Genomic DNA, 15,403 nt, shown 5'->3' with positions numbered 1-15,403 from the left:
TGAGCCAAATTACCATAATACCCTCACAGCAGAGTATATAGTTCCATGCATGCCTTTATCATCATATAATAATATGACCCACACAATCATGCATATAATCATATAATAATACAATAAATCAATTATGGCCCTCCCGGCCTCCTAATCAATGTCCTAAACCTTATTAGGAAATTTGGGTCGTTACAACTATCCCCTCCTTATAGAAATTTCGTCCTCGAAATTTTATCTGTACTGCCCGGAATATAGATTCTGCATAACTGACTCTAGTTACTCTGGTCATTCCTTGACCTTACTGTTCTAGAACGTTACCCTAACTCAAGGTACAACCCCGTTCCTCAAAACCCTGTTCTTTCTATCTCATAGCTGAACTGGTCACCTCACATGGAATAACTTCATCTTTATTTGCAGATTTCTATCAATCAATGCATGAGTTTCTCCAATCCATGTCCTCAACACGGAGTACAGAATACACCACGTACGGCCAACAGTGCTCAAAACTGTGATCAACTTACAAAAAAAAAAAACTATCTCACTGATCCTTTCCTGGATCTAAACAGTTTTAATACTCTGGAGTTCAACTAGCTCTTCACCCCTTTATCTCTGGTGATGTCCTAAGGAAGATACCATCTTCCACTTGGAGCTCCATACTCTTGTTTCCCAATTCAGTAAAGCTTTTCCATTTACTTTAAAAAGTGAGTTTCCATGCTATAACCTTTTAATAATCCCGATGATCCCCTGAACTACCTCCGGATCCAAATACAACATCTCACTTATCTCATTCCAACAAATGAATGATATGCAATCCTTATTATTCTCTATCTGATCAAGTGTTCTTCCAATAGCTGGGTAACTCCTTTTTCTCTCTGATTTACCATCAGTCTAAAAAAAAATAATAAAATTCATCAGATACCGATTATCTACTCATCGCCTTTCTTAATCCTCCCAAGACCTGAGGGTAAAATAAAGTCCTTACTCAATGAAATTAATCCCTGAATTCCATGGAGGCTTACCATCCATCTCGCTTAGAGTTCTGAATACTGGTCAGCTGTATAAATTATCCTTACTGATAAAAGCAAGTTCTTCCCAGATGCTAGTCCATAATGACCCAACCGTCTTGGCAGCCTCTCTGCGATACCTATCACGATATTTCCTTATTCCCATTATAACACACTCAAAGGCTGCGATGTTTAGCACGAACTGCTATCAGGTTAAGAATTTTGTTCCTCATTCGTTATATTCCTCTCTACCTAGGCCTCCAATACAAAACCTTCAAATTACGGTACCTTTTTCCTAACGTCTCGATGAAAAGACCAAGAGAGTAGTACGAGATTCATCCAGAATTTCCATGTAATTTCGGTATCCACCCGAGTCTAGATTTGATCCTTATATCACGATATACTTATTCATAACACTGCAAAACCCTTATCTAACTCAACTAAGACTTGCCTTTAATTCCTTTCATCTGGGATTTCCTTAACTGCCTTTCCTGACCCTTCATGGGATACTAATTCCAGATATCAACTAGCTATCAAGCCCACTAGAAATTCCATTCTAGTTTTCGTCGGATCCTTTAACCAACATCATGCATAGACCATCATTTTCCTCCTGTCTTGGAGTGTCATACCAACTCAGCAATTGATTCTAATCTGTAAAAAGACGCAGAACTTGGCTCAGACATATGCACCATCGTGCTTTCCCAAGGAAACTCCTACCTCCAAGGCATTCCTTAACCTTGACAAGGTTCCAATCAAAATACACCGCTATGCCGCCAATCAAGACAATCTCGAGTCTAATTCAGATAATCTTTGAATACTCCTTTCGTCTATTTCACAAAAATAGTTTGGCATTGACCAAACCCTCAACACATAGCTCAGCATCCTCTGTGTCCTTATCTAATATAGTAGCAACCTCCTGCCTATCCTCTTCCCTCTGATCTCCTACTGGTAATAACCAGATCAAAGATCCCTAACTGTCCCCGATCTTTAGCTGGTAATAACCAGATCAAAGACCCTTAACTATTCCTGATCTCTAGCTGGTAATAACCAGATCAAAGATCCTCCCTGAAGAATATCATCGTACTCAACAATTGAGACCTTAATTCTCTCTGCCTTGTTAAACCGTTCAATATAGCGTCTTAAATCTGATTCCATTACTGACACAAATCTTATCACCATTCCATCTCTTTACGCAGACGTAATCCCTGACAAATTTCTTGGATACTCATCTGGAATCCCACAAACTAATCCAGTCTATCTTAACCCACTGATACAACTCAAGTAGTGTTCATCATACTAGCTAAGGTTCTAATCTTTCCCCTGCAACAGATTTCCCACTCCAGGTACAACTGCTAATCACTGCGAGGATCTCCCCTTTTAAACTCAAGAGTTACTGCTCCTTTCTTACAACCCATCACTATTCCCTGTACTTGACCAACTCTTCATACTCAAAATCCTTACGTTATGATTGTCTTCGAGGATACTTCAAGTAGTAGCTGATATGTTCATTGATCTTAGCATGCTTTCAATCAAATCCCTTCGTACCTGTTCTCTTCTCTTCCTGTAGCTTAACCTTGAATACCTTTGAAGAGTGAAGTTAAAACCCTCTGAAACCTTACCTCTGACCCTGCTGCTTCAGCCGTGATATCATCAATGTAGTAGTCGTTCACGTTCCACCTCTAGCTGGGGAGTAGTTAGCCCTATCCCAGTGAATCTGAATACAACCCATCCATGTCATTTCTCTATTCTCTGCCTAATTCACTTGTAAGTCGCATCCTTCTTCAGGCGACTCCATAATTCCGTAAGCCAACCTAATATCATTCCTCATAGCGTCCCTGATACCAAATCCTTCCATACCCAAGCTCCAAACCGTGCCCAAAAGCTGCATTCTCATCTGCGTCCCTACTGATCAATTTAAGTTCCATTCAATCTAATCAATATACCTCAAGAGATGCTCTTGACTGTCCAGGGTTGTCCCTTATATAACACATTAACTTCCCTCTGCAAATACTCGTCCGAATCCTTCCTAATAGACACTCAGCACCAAGTCCTTCCAGTTTTTTTTTCCAACCTGAGCAAAAGCTACCTGTTGCGATAATTTTTTGCTATGCAAGTGCACACAGTCGCAAACTCGTAATAAAATGGTAAAACCAAGTATCGTCCTCAAGGACTGAGTTATCAATTACCAGTCAATTAATCTCTTGTTCTATTTGATGACTTAAAATTCTTGATTTTTGTAAAATACAGCAAAAGAACCAATAAAGTGCAGAAATAATAATAATCGACAATTAAATAGAATAATAACTAATAGTAAGACTTTTAATTTAATCACTGAGAAACAATTAGGATATTCAATCTCATCAACTATTCTTCCTATTATTCCCTAATGCAAAGTATGAATTCTTCTTATTTTTTTACCTAATTCAATTAACAAGTTGAAACAGCAGCCTATAATCATACTATGAATTATAAACTCAACCTAGGTGACAATTTCCTATATTTCTATGGTAAATTGAACCACAAAGGTAGCATTAAATTCCACAACTTAATAACAGTTACACAATTAATTCAGATACTTTCGTTCTAAATTAGAATTATGTCCAATATAACCAAGGCATAATTAAATCTCACTTCTCAGATTTTGACTTAAAAACATATGAATATGACTAAAGATGGCCAATCAATAATCACTCTATAAGAACAGATTATATGGAATTGAAGAAGATTGAAGAAGAGGAAATTAAAATTGCATTAGGTCATAACAGAAATTCAAGAGATTCAATTGAACATCCTAAACAGAAAATTAGTTCATAGTCATAGTGCTAATCACAACAGAAATTAAAAATAACATCAGGAAGAAAAACATGTAAAAATACTCTAAGCTTGAGCCTTCAAAACCAGAACTCCTCCCTTCGTCCGTACGTACTCCTCTCTTCTTTTTCGTCATTTAAAACCTAGGATTTCAGATTTTTAATGAGGCGGGCCGCGGCCCTACATACACTATGCCGCGGCCCGTGTCAAAATTTCTGGGCAGAATATCCTTTCAATGCCGCGGCTCTCTGAAGCCATGCCGCGGCCCGCATCGTTGTTTTCTGGGCAGAGTGCCCATCCATGCCGCGACTCTATCTAGCCATGCCGCGGCCCGAAGATGTCCTCAAAAACCATGCTTCTGTTTCTCCCCCTAGCCGCGGCTCTACTTTGATCATGCCGTGGCTCTTAAGGAATTTTTCAATTCTTCAAGTTTTCATCCCAAAATTTCACCAACACTTCCAAATTGTGTTGAGAACCATTCTTGATCAAAATATGATGAAAAACTCGGTTATTTCTTTCCTTTCTTTGGCATTTTCTTCCACATGCTCAATTCTTCCTGATATTCACAAAAACAACCAAACAAAGCGTAAACCCGCGCTAAAACAAGGAAAAACAAAATAAAAGACTACTAAAAACATCACCAAAACATAATAAAAACTAGACTCATCACTACCCAATCCACTGGCCACTTCCGAGGAACTAACCCTGGGCTCTAATTGAGTAAGATATCCCAATCTTCCCTATCCAAACCAGGAGCCATAAAACCACCAAAGGTTCTCATTCTGTCGATCACTGAGTAACCACACTTACTAAATTTCCACAAACGAAAATATCATCACCTGTATTCCTTTCATCTTAGGTAATGAGGCCCTCTCTCTACTGCCCAAACACAGACACCATCTCAGAGTTTAACTCACAAATGACCGATTATCTCCGGCTACATCCATTTGTATCATAACCCAAAGTAGATCGACCAACCCATCAAACTCAACAATATATACTACCGCTATCTTGCCACTTTCGACATTCTTTTACCACAAATGCCTAGTACGGCTACTCTGTCCCAATTTATCCTTCTCATATCACTAAGAACGGAATTAGCCACATCCATTCATTAATTGATTCCTGAACAACCCAAACCCTCCTCGAAACTAGAGGATAATACTTCCATTCAATAATTTTTGTCTGTTCCTCCTCAGTAACTTGCCTTTTTAATCCATCCAATCCATTCTATCAGACCTCACAACCTGACTCATATATCAGCAAACATCTGCTGCGAACCTCCAGGGCAGGTGGAGGATTCCAACCCCCAATTGTCATCTTCTATCCTTAACAAAACCAAAACTGAATCTGATTGACCATTCTCAATACATACACCCTGAATTAATCTGTCTTTGCCGACTAAACTTCTCAGCCCTGACGTTTATACCCAAAACCATCTCAAGGCAGATCCAAATAACCATAACAATTAAACACATATAAAGCATATCAAACATCAATATTACGCATAAATTATCAAATTTCTTTATCACTAGATGCATTCATACCTATTATGCCCTCCATGCCAATAAACAAGTATAGCATATAAGTTCAATTTAAACATGTAATAACCCGCAATCCATATATCATCATTATCCATGTATTCATCCACATGCAGGAGCAATGCTAATCAGCATGCCTTACTATCATCACACAGCAGTCAAGGGCCAGGCCCTATCAGTATCTCATGCTCCCTATTAATCATACCAATTAATACACTCATATTTTACTCAAGCACTTACGCACACAATTTCATGTATTCACTACAAACCCCTGAGTCGAGCTTGTCTTTAGCGGCGAGTGTACATGTCCAGCTAATCTTCAGGAACCCATAAACCCAGACGGCTCTGATACCAAGTTGTAACGCCCTGGATAACCAAGACCGTTACACTGTGTGTTTAAAATAGTGCAAGACTTGCTAACCAAGTCATTCAGACAAAGTGAGCAAGATTGCTAAACATTCATTATGTTATCAATGTTCACATTTAAACATCCAACATGCATCAAGAATAACCATGCATGTCACATATGTGGTGAAGTTTTCTTACCTCGGGTTCGAGCAAGAATTAGTAAAAGAACGACCCTTGAGAATGATCAATCCTTTAATCCTTTAGCGGTCACCTAGTCATAACCAAATATGGAATCCCATCAATAAAATAAATCATAAAAAGGTTTATAATCTAAAACATCACTCCCGGGATCCATCCCACACTCTCGGGACTCTCGATCTACCCAAATGGGGTAAAGGAACCAACCCCTGAGCCTTAAAAGTCATCTCAAGCCCTAAAATAAGCTTGCTGGAAAATACACTAGCGCTGGGGCACTGCCTAGTGGCGCTGGGGCGTTGCCCCAAAGTCAAAGAAGCCCAAAACCTGCCCTGCCTAGCACTGGGGCGCCAGGAATGGCGCTGGGGCGCCATCAACAGACCGTAAACTTTTCTGGCTTCCCTCCTTGCGATTTCCCCCTGAAACCAAGCCTCCAAACCAATCCCAAACATCACCCAATCATCCAATTCAACCCCTAAACTTCATCTACAACACACCCTCATCAAAACCCAAACAATCAAACTCAAAAACTTCCATGAATTCTCACAACTAACACCTCAAATTCTCAGATGAAAACTTACTTGAAAAAAACAGAGTATAGCTTAAATTCGTGGATGTTATCTAATCTCAAGCTTGATTTAGACCACCTTCAATGGCTGAACCAAGGTCCTAAGCCCTCAAGCCTTGCTCTCCTAGCTTGGATCCTCAAATTGGCTCTCAAAAATCAAAAGGAATAAGGAGAGAAGAACATGTACGGGAGGGAGAGATGAGGATGATGATGCTCTGTTTTTCTCTAACTTTCTACAACATTAAGGATTGATATATATCCTTAGGGTGAAAAGACCTAAATGCCCCTAGGCTTATATTCTTTCCTTAACAGCCCTCAAGGGCAAAACCCTCATTTCTCGCCTATCTCGTTAATTATAATTAACACCCTCCAATTCCCGCTATTCTCGATATTCTCAAATACCAATAATTCATATCCCGTTACCCTCTAATTCCCGACAACGTTCTAATCACCAAATTATCCCGAGACTCACTCCGAGCCTCGAACTTAATCCCGTTATGACTAGACCGAAAACTTGCATTCCATGATCGTCTCATGCCGAATGGCTCGAACCAATCAACATATAATGTGGTATTATTTATAATTCACCCACATGCATGAAATTACACAATCACACCCTTAACGGGCCAAATTACCAAAATGCCCTTATAATTAAAAATGAACCCATATGCATGCATTTACCATCATATAATGATATAATTCACATAAACATGCATATAATCATTAAATATCATAATAAATCAATTATGGCCCTCCCGGCCTCCTAATCAGGGTCTTAAACCTCATTAGGAAATTTGGGGCATTACAACTATCCATTCCTTACAGAAATTTCATCATCGAAATTTATCTGACTTGCCCAGAATAAGAATTCCGCACCACTGATTCCAGTTTCTCAGGTCATTTCCTTGACCTCGCTGTTTTTGTAACATACCTTAACCCAAGGTATAATTTTGCTCCTCAGAACCTTATTCTTTCTGTCTCTTTACAGGATAACTTAGCTTTAATTCCCAGATTCATATATCTCAACTCATGAGTTTCTTTTAACCCATGTCCTTAGCATGGAAATACATAACACTTTATACAACTGACAGTGCCAAAGATAAGGCTAATCCAAAGTCAACCTGACCGATCCTATCCAGGATTCAAAGTGTCATACTACTCTAGGGCTCATCTTGCCCTTAACCTCTCACCCCTTTCCATGGTGATACTTTAAGGAAGATTCAATCTTCTACTTGGAACTCCTTGTTCCTACTTTTCAATTCAGTAAAACTTTTCTATTTACTCTGAGAAGTGAGCATCCAAGCTCCAACCTCTAATAATCTCAATGATCCCCTGAACCACCTCAGGATCCAGATATAACATCTCACCCATCACATTCTAATGAATGGGTGACAAGCATGCTCTACCATACCTTATTTTATAAGGTACCTTCCCAATACTGGATAACTCTCTTTCTCTCTCTGATTTATCATCAGTCTGAGAATAATAAACTGTACTGAATTCCATCTATATAATTATTTCCTTCCATAACTTCTCCAAGACCTGGAGATAACAATAGAGTCTTCATCTGATAAGATAGACCTTGAATTCCATGAAGGCACACTATCTCTTTCACATAGAGATCTGAATACCGACAAGCTGCATTACTCATCCTTACTGACAGAAGCGAACTCACTTCAAATACTGGTCCATAAGGACCCCAAACCAACTCATACTGACCCACTATCCTGGGCAGCCCCACCGCAAAACCCATCGCGATGTTTTCTTATTTCCATTATATAATACTCAAAGGCTACAATGGCCTCACCGATTTCTGATACTCTGTCTTGACCTGCTAACAGGTTAAGAACTTTACCACACATTCCATTACATCCCTCTCCATCTCAGGCCATCACTATAAAGCTTTCATATCCTGTTACATTTCCATGATGCCTGAATGAAGAAAATAAGAGAGTAGCATGAGATTCATCCAGAATCTCCCAAAAAATCTTAAAGCCCATCGGATTTCAAATCCAACCCTATACCACAATAAATTCATATCTGACACTGCAAAACCCTTAGCTAATCCAGCTAAGACATTCCACTCAATCTTTCTTATTTGTGGTTCACTTAATCGTTTTCCTTTTGATTCTTCTATAAGATAGTATCAAGCATAAAACTTGCCACCTGACCCACCAGAAACCCTACTCCAGTTCTGGCCAGATCCTTTAACCAACATGTTGCATAAGCAATCCTTTTTCCCTATCACTGAGGTGTCATAACCACCTACTAACTGATTTTGATCTGCAAGAAGACTCAGAACTATTTCCCAAGGCACCTGTAATATCCTGCCCATCCAAGGAAACTCTTGCCTACCGAGGCCATCCTTGACCTTGGAAAATTTCCACAGAAAATACACCACAATACCATCGTCCAAGGCAATCACAAATCCCATTCAAATAAACCTTTGAATGCTCTGTCCATCTAATTCATTAAGACAACTAAACATTAGTCACACTCTCAAATCATAGCTCAACACTCCCAGTGCCCTTATCTGATATAAAATAGTATTGTACATATCCTTCTCCCTGACTCTAGCTAGTAATAACCAGATCAAAAATCAACTTTTGAGATTTCCCTCTTACTCTAAATCTAAGCCTCGAGTTCTTACAACCCTGCTGAAACATTCAATACAATACTCTAAAACCTAATTCCATTCCTGGCACCAATCAAATCACCATTCTATCTCTTCACATAAAGAAAACCCTGGCAGATCCCTGGAAGCACATCCAGAAACTCTCAGACTAGTCCAGTCTATCCTGACCCCGCTAGCACAATCTAAGTGGTATCCACCACACTAGCTAAGAGTTCTATGCATCCCCCTGCAATAAAACTCTAGCTCTCACTACAAATGTCATAAGCATACCAAATCCACGCACAGTGCCAACTGTCACAAGGCTTTCCACTCTCAAGCTCAAGGATTACTATACTTTCATTGCCATTTATAATTACCCCACACTTACTTAACCAATCCATATCCTGAATCATCTGAAGTCAGTCATAACCAACTTAATCAAAATCACTGATGAGTCTCTTCTTATCATAACCCTTCTTATCATCTGAAGTCTCATCTCTTAAATCACTACCACAATATCACCTTCTCATCACAACATAACCATGTGATCTGTATAACAACTCCATGTTTTCTCTAGATGCAACAAGCAAAGAACAACATGATACTAAAACCAATCAGCATAACCCAAAAATCAGAACTAGAAAACTGACCTGCCACCCCTGAGGAACTAGTCTCAGTTTCAGACTCTAACTGCCTTGGAATAAACACTCGAGCTAGAGTCGAGCTATCCATCCCCTTTTGTTCATCCTCTCTTAGCCCTGGGAAATTATTCATGATATGTCCAACCATATCACATGCAAAACATGCCTTTGGTCAACATTCTCCCAGATGACGCCTCGTGCATCGACTACATATTGGACGAGTCTTCCAGCTTTCCTTCTTACTTACTCCAATAAGTGGAGATACCACTATCTGAGCTCCGTGCTCCCTAGCACTCTTCTTCTCATTCCTTATGCTCTCAACAACAAGAGCCTTCTCTACCATTTGAGCATAGGTAGAGACTTCATGCACTGGGGCAACTCTAATGCCCTGAACTATTATGAGATTCAATCCCTGAACAAACCTTTCCTTCCGAGCTACATCTGTGGGTACCATGTCAAAAGTGAACTTGGCCAACCTATCAAATCTGTTAACATACTCGGTTACTGTTGCCTTTCCCTGAACGAGATTCAGAAACTCATTCATCTTAGCAGTCTTGGCTACATCACAGTAATATCTTTCGTTGAACAACTGCCTAAATTATTTCCAATCCATTACAGCTGTATCTCGTGCCTGGGATACCACTTCCCACCACGTCCGGTCATCATCCAACAATACAAATGTCGCACAAGCCACCCTATCGTGACCTACCAACCCCATATTGTCTAGAATGGAACTGATCATGCCCATCCATTGCTTAGCTCTAAATGGATCTAGGCCTCCCTCGAAGACTGGAGGGTAAAACTCCTGGAATCTTCCACAGAGAAATTCCCACCTGCTCTCAACCTTAGGCTGAGCCAAAGCTGATGCCACTCCTGGCATAACTAAGGAAGAAGTGCCCCCAAACAGATTCTGCTGTTGCTTCAGACACCTGATCTCTTCCTCATGTCTCTACAATCTTGATTGCAAATATGTGAACATCTGCTGAAAATTCATAGGAGCAGATGAAGAACTAAAACCTTGGCTGTAACTCCCAGCCTCTGTATAACCACCACTAGGCCTCATTATCTGCCTTGGATATAAACCTACTAATTGAATTTGCAGTCAATAACTTGACCCATTAATCATGATGAGCATATCAAGAGTTTTCCCCACGGGATCAATCTTACCACACCACAATCTCAAACCACTGCAGTGCTAAAAAAATGCCCATGGCATTCATACACCAATCATAATCCCTGCTCTTCCAACATTCATACCATGCCTCCAACTCCAGCATACAAATATCACAATTATATATTCATAGAGCAGGTAATCATATGATCACATTCATATATATATATTCACGGAGCATATAATCATTTAGTCAAGAGCCAGGCTCTATCAGAATCTCATGCTCCCTAATACAATGTGCAGGTAAAGCATTTACATTCTATTTAAGCAATTAAGCACATAACTACAGAAATAGATACCATTCCTTGAGTGAAGCTATCTTCAGTGATGAGTGTACATGCCCAGCTTGTCTTCAGGAATCATAAACCTTGGCTCGCTCTGATACCAAGTTGTAACGCCCTAAACTCCAGGGACTGTTACGGTGTGCCTTGTAAATAGTGCTAAACTCGCTAATCGAGTCATTTGGCCAAAATCGTGTAACTAAGTATGATTAGCGGTTCAGGGATTAAAAATTTTGGTTAAGATATAACATTTCACTAGAACGTTTACTATATACATTGGGATCCCAAAAATATAATTTAAAGGTCTATTACAAGAAAATATTTACAACCAGCCGATGTTCCTCTCCTTCAAACCTCGGCCGTGGCGGTCGAGCAGCTGCATATGTACACATCGTCACCTAAGCTCTCCAACTCAAGGATGGTCCAGCTTTCTTTTGCCTTTACCTGCACCACATAGCACCCGTGAGCCGAAGCTCAGCAAGAAAACTCAATATGCTCATGAACAGTCATATCATGATATCAAATCATATCTGGCATGCCTAGCAAACATGACTCTATTCAAGCATGCAAATAAATTCAGATAACGATGGGGAATCTAGGATAAGAAATCCTGTCCTCCTGATTGGACGACTATCAAGTCAATCCTAATCAGATGAGTGATTTAACACTTGAGGTTCTGGTAAACCATACTGAGTGACCGACAAGCAAGTCACTACGGGGCTCAGTACCCCAAAGCCAAGCAAATGATGATCAAAATGATCATACAGAGCTTATAGCCCTGAACAGATGAGTGAATATCACTTTGAGGTTCTGTTAAATCATAATGAGTGACTGACAAGCAAGTCACTATGGGGCTCGGTGCCCATAGTCGTGTAACGAAATCGTTACCTGGGCTTTCCTGCAATGGCTCTAATCAGATGAGTGACTGATGGGTAGTCACTAGCTTAAATAGATGAGTGACTGATGGGTAAGTCACACAAGCGCTTTTAGTTTTCATCGAACTTGAGGTCGGTCCGGCATTAATGCTCTTGTTGAGTCATCTAATGCAGATGTCGATTAGATCTAATCTTTTATCAACTCTGCGTTCATGACGCTTATGCCGTTTCTGGCTCCCAGGTCAGTAACACACGACCAATGCCAAATCTGAATGCTCAGGGTCATGCACAAGTAAGCAATGCTACCAAACATATATCATATGTAAAATATCCAAATACAGGGCATTCAACATGCTTACTTAACAATTGCTAGCATAATTGGAATCACGCATAAGCACAGAGACTCAAGCTTTGAACAGTCTTACATTCAATATTCATGGCATGCCCTAATCACATGTTTATCGTGCATCACATGCATCACACTTAAACATCCAACATGCCTCAATAATAACCATATACAAGTGAGCAAGATTGCTAAGCATTCATTATGTTATCAATGTTTAGATTTAAACATCCAACATGCATCAAGAATAACCATGCATGTCACATATGGGGTGCATTTTTCTTACCTCGGGTTCGAGCAAGAATTAGTAAAAGAACGACCCTTGAGAACGATCAATCCTCTAATCCTATAGCAGTCACCTAGTCATAACCAAATATGGAATCCCATCAATAAAATAAATCATAAAAAGGTTTATAATCTAAAACCTCACTCCCGGGATCCATCCCACATTCTCGGGACTCTCAATCTACCCAAACGGGGTAAAGGAACCAACCCCCGAGCCTTAAAAGTCATCCCGAGCCCTAAAATAAGCTTTCTGGAAAATACACTAGCGCTGGGGAACTGCCTAGTGGAACTGGGGCGTGCCCCAAAGTCAGAGAAGCCTAAAACCTGCCCTGCCTAGCGCTGGGGCGCCATCAGCAGACCAGAAACTTTTCTGGCTTCCCTCCTTGCGATTTCCCCCTGAAACCAAGCCTCCAAACCAATCCCAAACATCACCTAATCATCCAATTCAACCCTTAAACTTCATCTATAACACACCCTCATCAAAACCCAAGCAATCAAACTCAAAAACTTCCATGAATTCTCAAAACTAACACCTCAAATTCTCAACTGAAAACTTACTTGAAAAAAACAGAGTATAGCTTAAATTCATGGATGTTATCTTACCTCAAGCTTGATTTAGACCCCCTTAAATGGTTGAACCAAGGTCCTAAGCCCTCAAGCCTTGCTCTCCTAGCTTGGATCCTCAAATTGGCTCTCAAAAATCAAAAGGAATAAGGAGAGAAGAACATGTACGGGAGGAAGAGATGAGGATGACGATGCTATATTTTTCTGTAACTTTTTAAAGCATTAAGGATTGATATATATCCTTAGGGTGTAAAGACCTAAATGCCCCTAGGCTTATATTCTTTCCTTAACAGCCCTCAAGGGCAAAACCGTCCTTTCCTGCCTATCTCGTTAATTATAATTACCACCCTCCAATTCTCGCTATTCTAAAATACCAATAATTCATATCCCGTTACCCTCTAATTCCCGGCAACGTTCTAATCGCCAAATTATCCCGAGACTCACTCCGAGCCCCGAACTTAATCACGTTATGACTAGACCGAAAACTTGCATTCCATGATCGTCTCATGCCGAATGGCTCGAACCAATCCACATATAATGTGGTATTATTTATAATTCACCCACATGCATGAAAATACACAATCACACCCTCAATGGGCCAAATTACCAAAATGCCCTTATAATTAAAAATGAACCCATATGTGCATTTACCATCATATAATAATATAATTCACATAAACATGAATACAATCATTAAATATCATAATAATCAATTATGGCCCTCTCGGCCTCCTAATCAAGGTCTTAAACCTCATTAGGAAATTTGGGGAATTACAACTATGCTAATGTTCTGGAAAGAACATAACACTGTAATGTGTAAGTAGATCATATCGTAGATTGGCAAGTTAGTGTAAATCCTGTGCACTGACTAATCTTAGGACTAACTTATTTTGAACATATAATCATATTTATATTCCACTGTGATTACGTCACTATAAATAAGATTAGCTATATGCTCGGGATTTAATAGAAGTTTATATTAAACAAATAATCATGAAAATAAAACATGTGAGTAAAGTGATTGACCAAGTCAAAAAATGATTTCTATTCTTTTATTGATAATAAAATGAGATTACAAAGAATTTGAGTTTTAATTAGAGCATAAAACCCCAACATATACTAGATACAATAAATGTGCAATGTATATTTGCTTGATTTTATTTATAGAATTTATTAATTATTTTTATTAAATTTTTGTGATTGTTATATAAATTTCAAATAAATAAAAAATATTATTGTTGTCCATATTTTCTACCAAGAACACGTGGCATTGTCAAATGGGCTTCATGAACTCTCTGGAGAGGCCCGAGCCCAACCAGGGCCCAACGAACACTAAGTAACCAAAGGCATGAAGATCCAAACCCATTCTAGGTCCAATAACTGGAAAACAACCCAAGTATAACGAGAACCCGAACCTGAGATGAAGGCCTGAACTAACTTCATGAGTGCACACAATCTCCATCCTCCAAGATGTAGATCATTATGGTGGACATTCCAGTCCAAGGGACGAACCCCACCATGTGGGATCCAGATGGAGTTTCCAGGTCCATCCTAACATTTCAACTCGCTACCAGGGTATACCCTTCGTTCTGTCATCACTAACTGATGTCCACCTTGGTAAATGAACCTGGACCATATGTCCTGGTAGAACAAGACCAATATGTCATCCAGCAGACGTGTCCCTGAGAAATCCAACAGTTGGTTTCCTTAACTAACCTACAAAAGGGATACACACGGAACGTACAATGTTCCTAGGGATCGGTACTGCCACTACTCTGACAGGTCCTGTCCCCAGAATCCCCCTGACAGCTCACACGCACCCGTCCGTATCAACGTATAAGGGACAATTGTAGTGCTCAACCACGCTTAAGCCGCCTCAGTGGGCCTAGATTAAACACTCTGTATTCACATCATTCACTTGTATTATACCTCTATTTGAGGGTAATTATGCTTATATCTTTATTGGGCCCGGATTAGTTCGGCCCAAACTACATGGCCACCTACAAATAGGGCCATTAGTGCACTGTAGCAATAATTCGACTTTTTCATGCATGCAAAAACACTGCTGAACTGGCTAAAATCCTCCATTGTTAAACTCTCTAAAGCTCAATAAAATTGACTCTTGGACTAAGGCTCATTAATGCCCCAACCACATAAAAACTTTGGCCTTG

This window comes from Humulus lupulus, chromosome 4 (genome assembly GCF_963169125.1).
Source record: "Humulus lupulus chromosome 4, drHumLupu1.1, whole genome shotgun sequence".
NCBI classification, from domain to species: domain Eukaryota; kingdom Viridiplantae; phylum Streptophyta; class Magnoliopsida; order Rosales; family Cannabaceae; genus Humulus; species Humulus lupulus.
The sequence above is the reverse complement of the archived record's forward strand: the minus strand, read 5'-3'. Positions refer to the sequence as shown.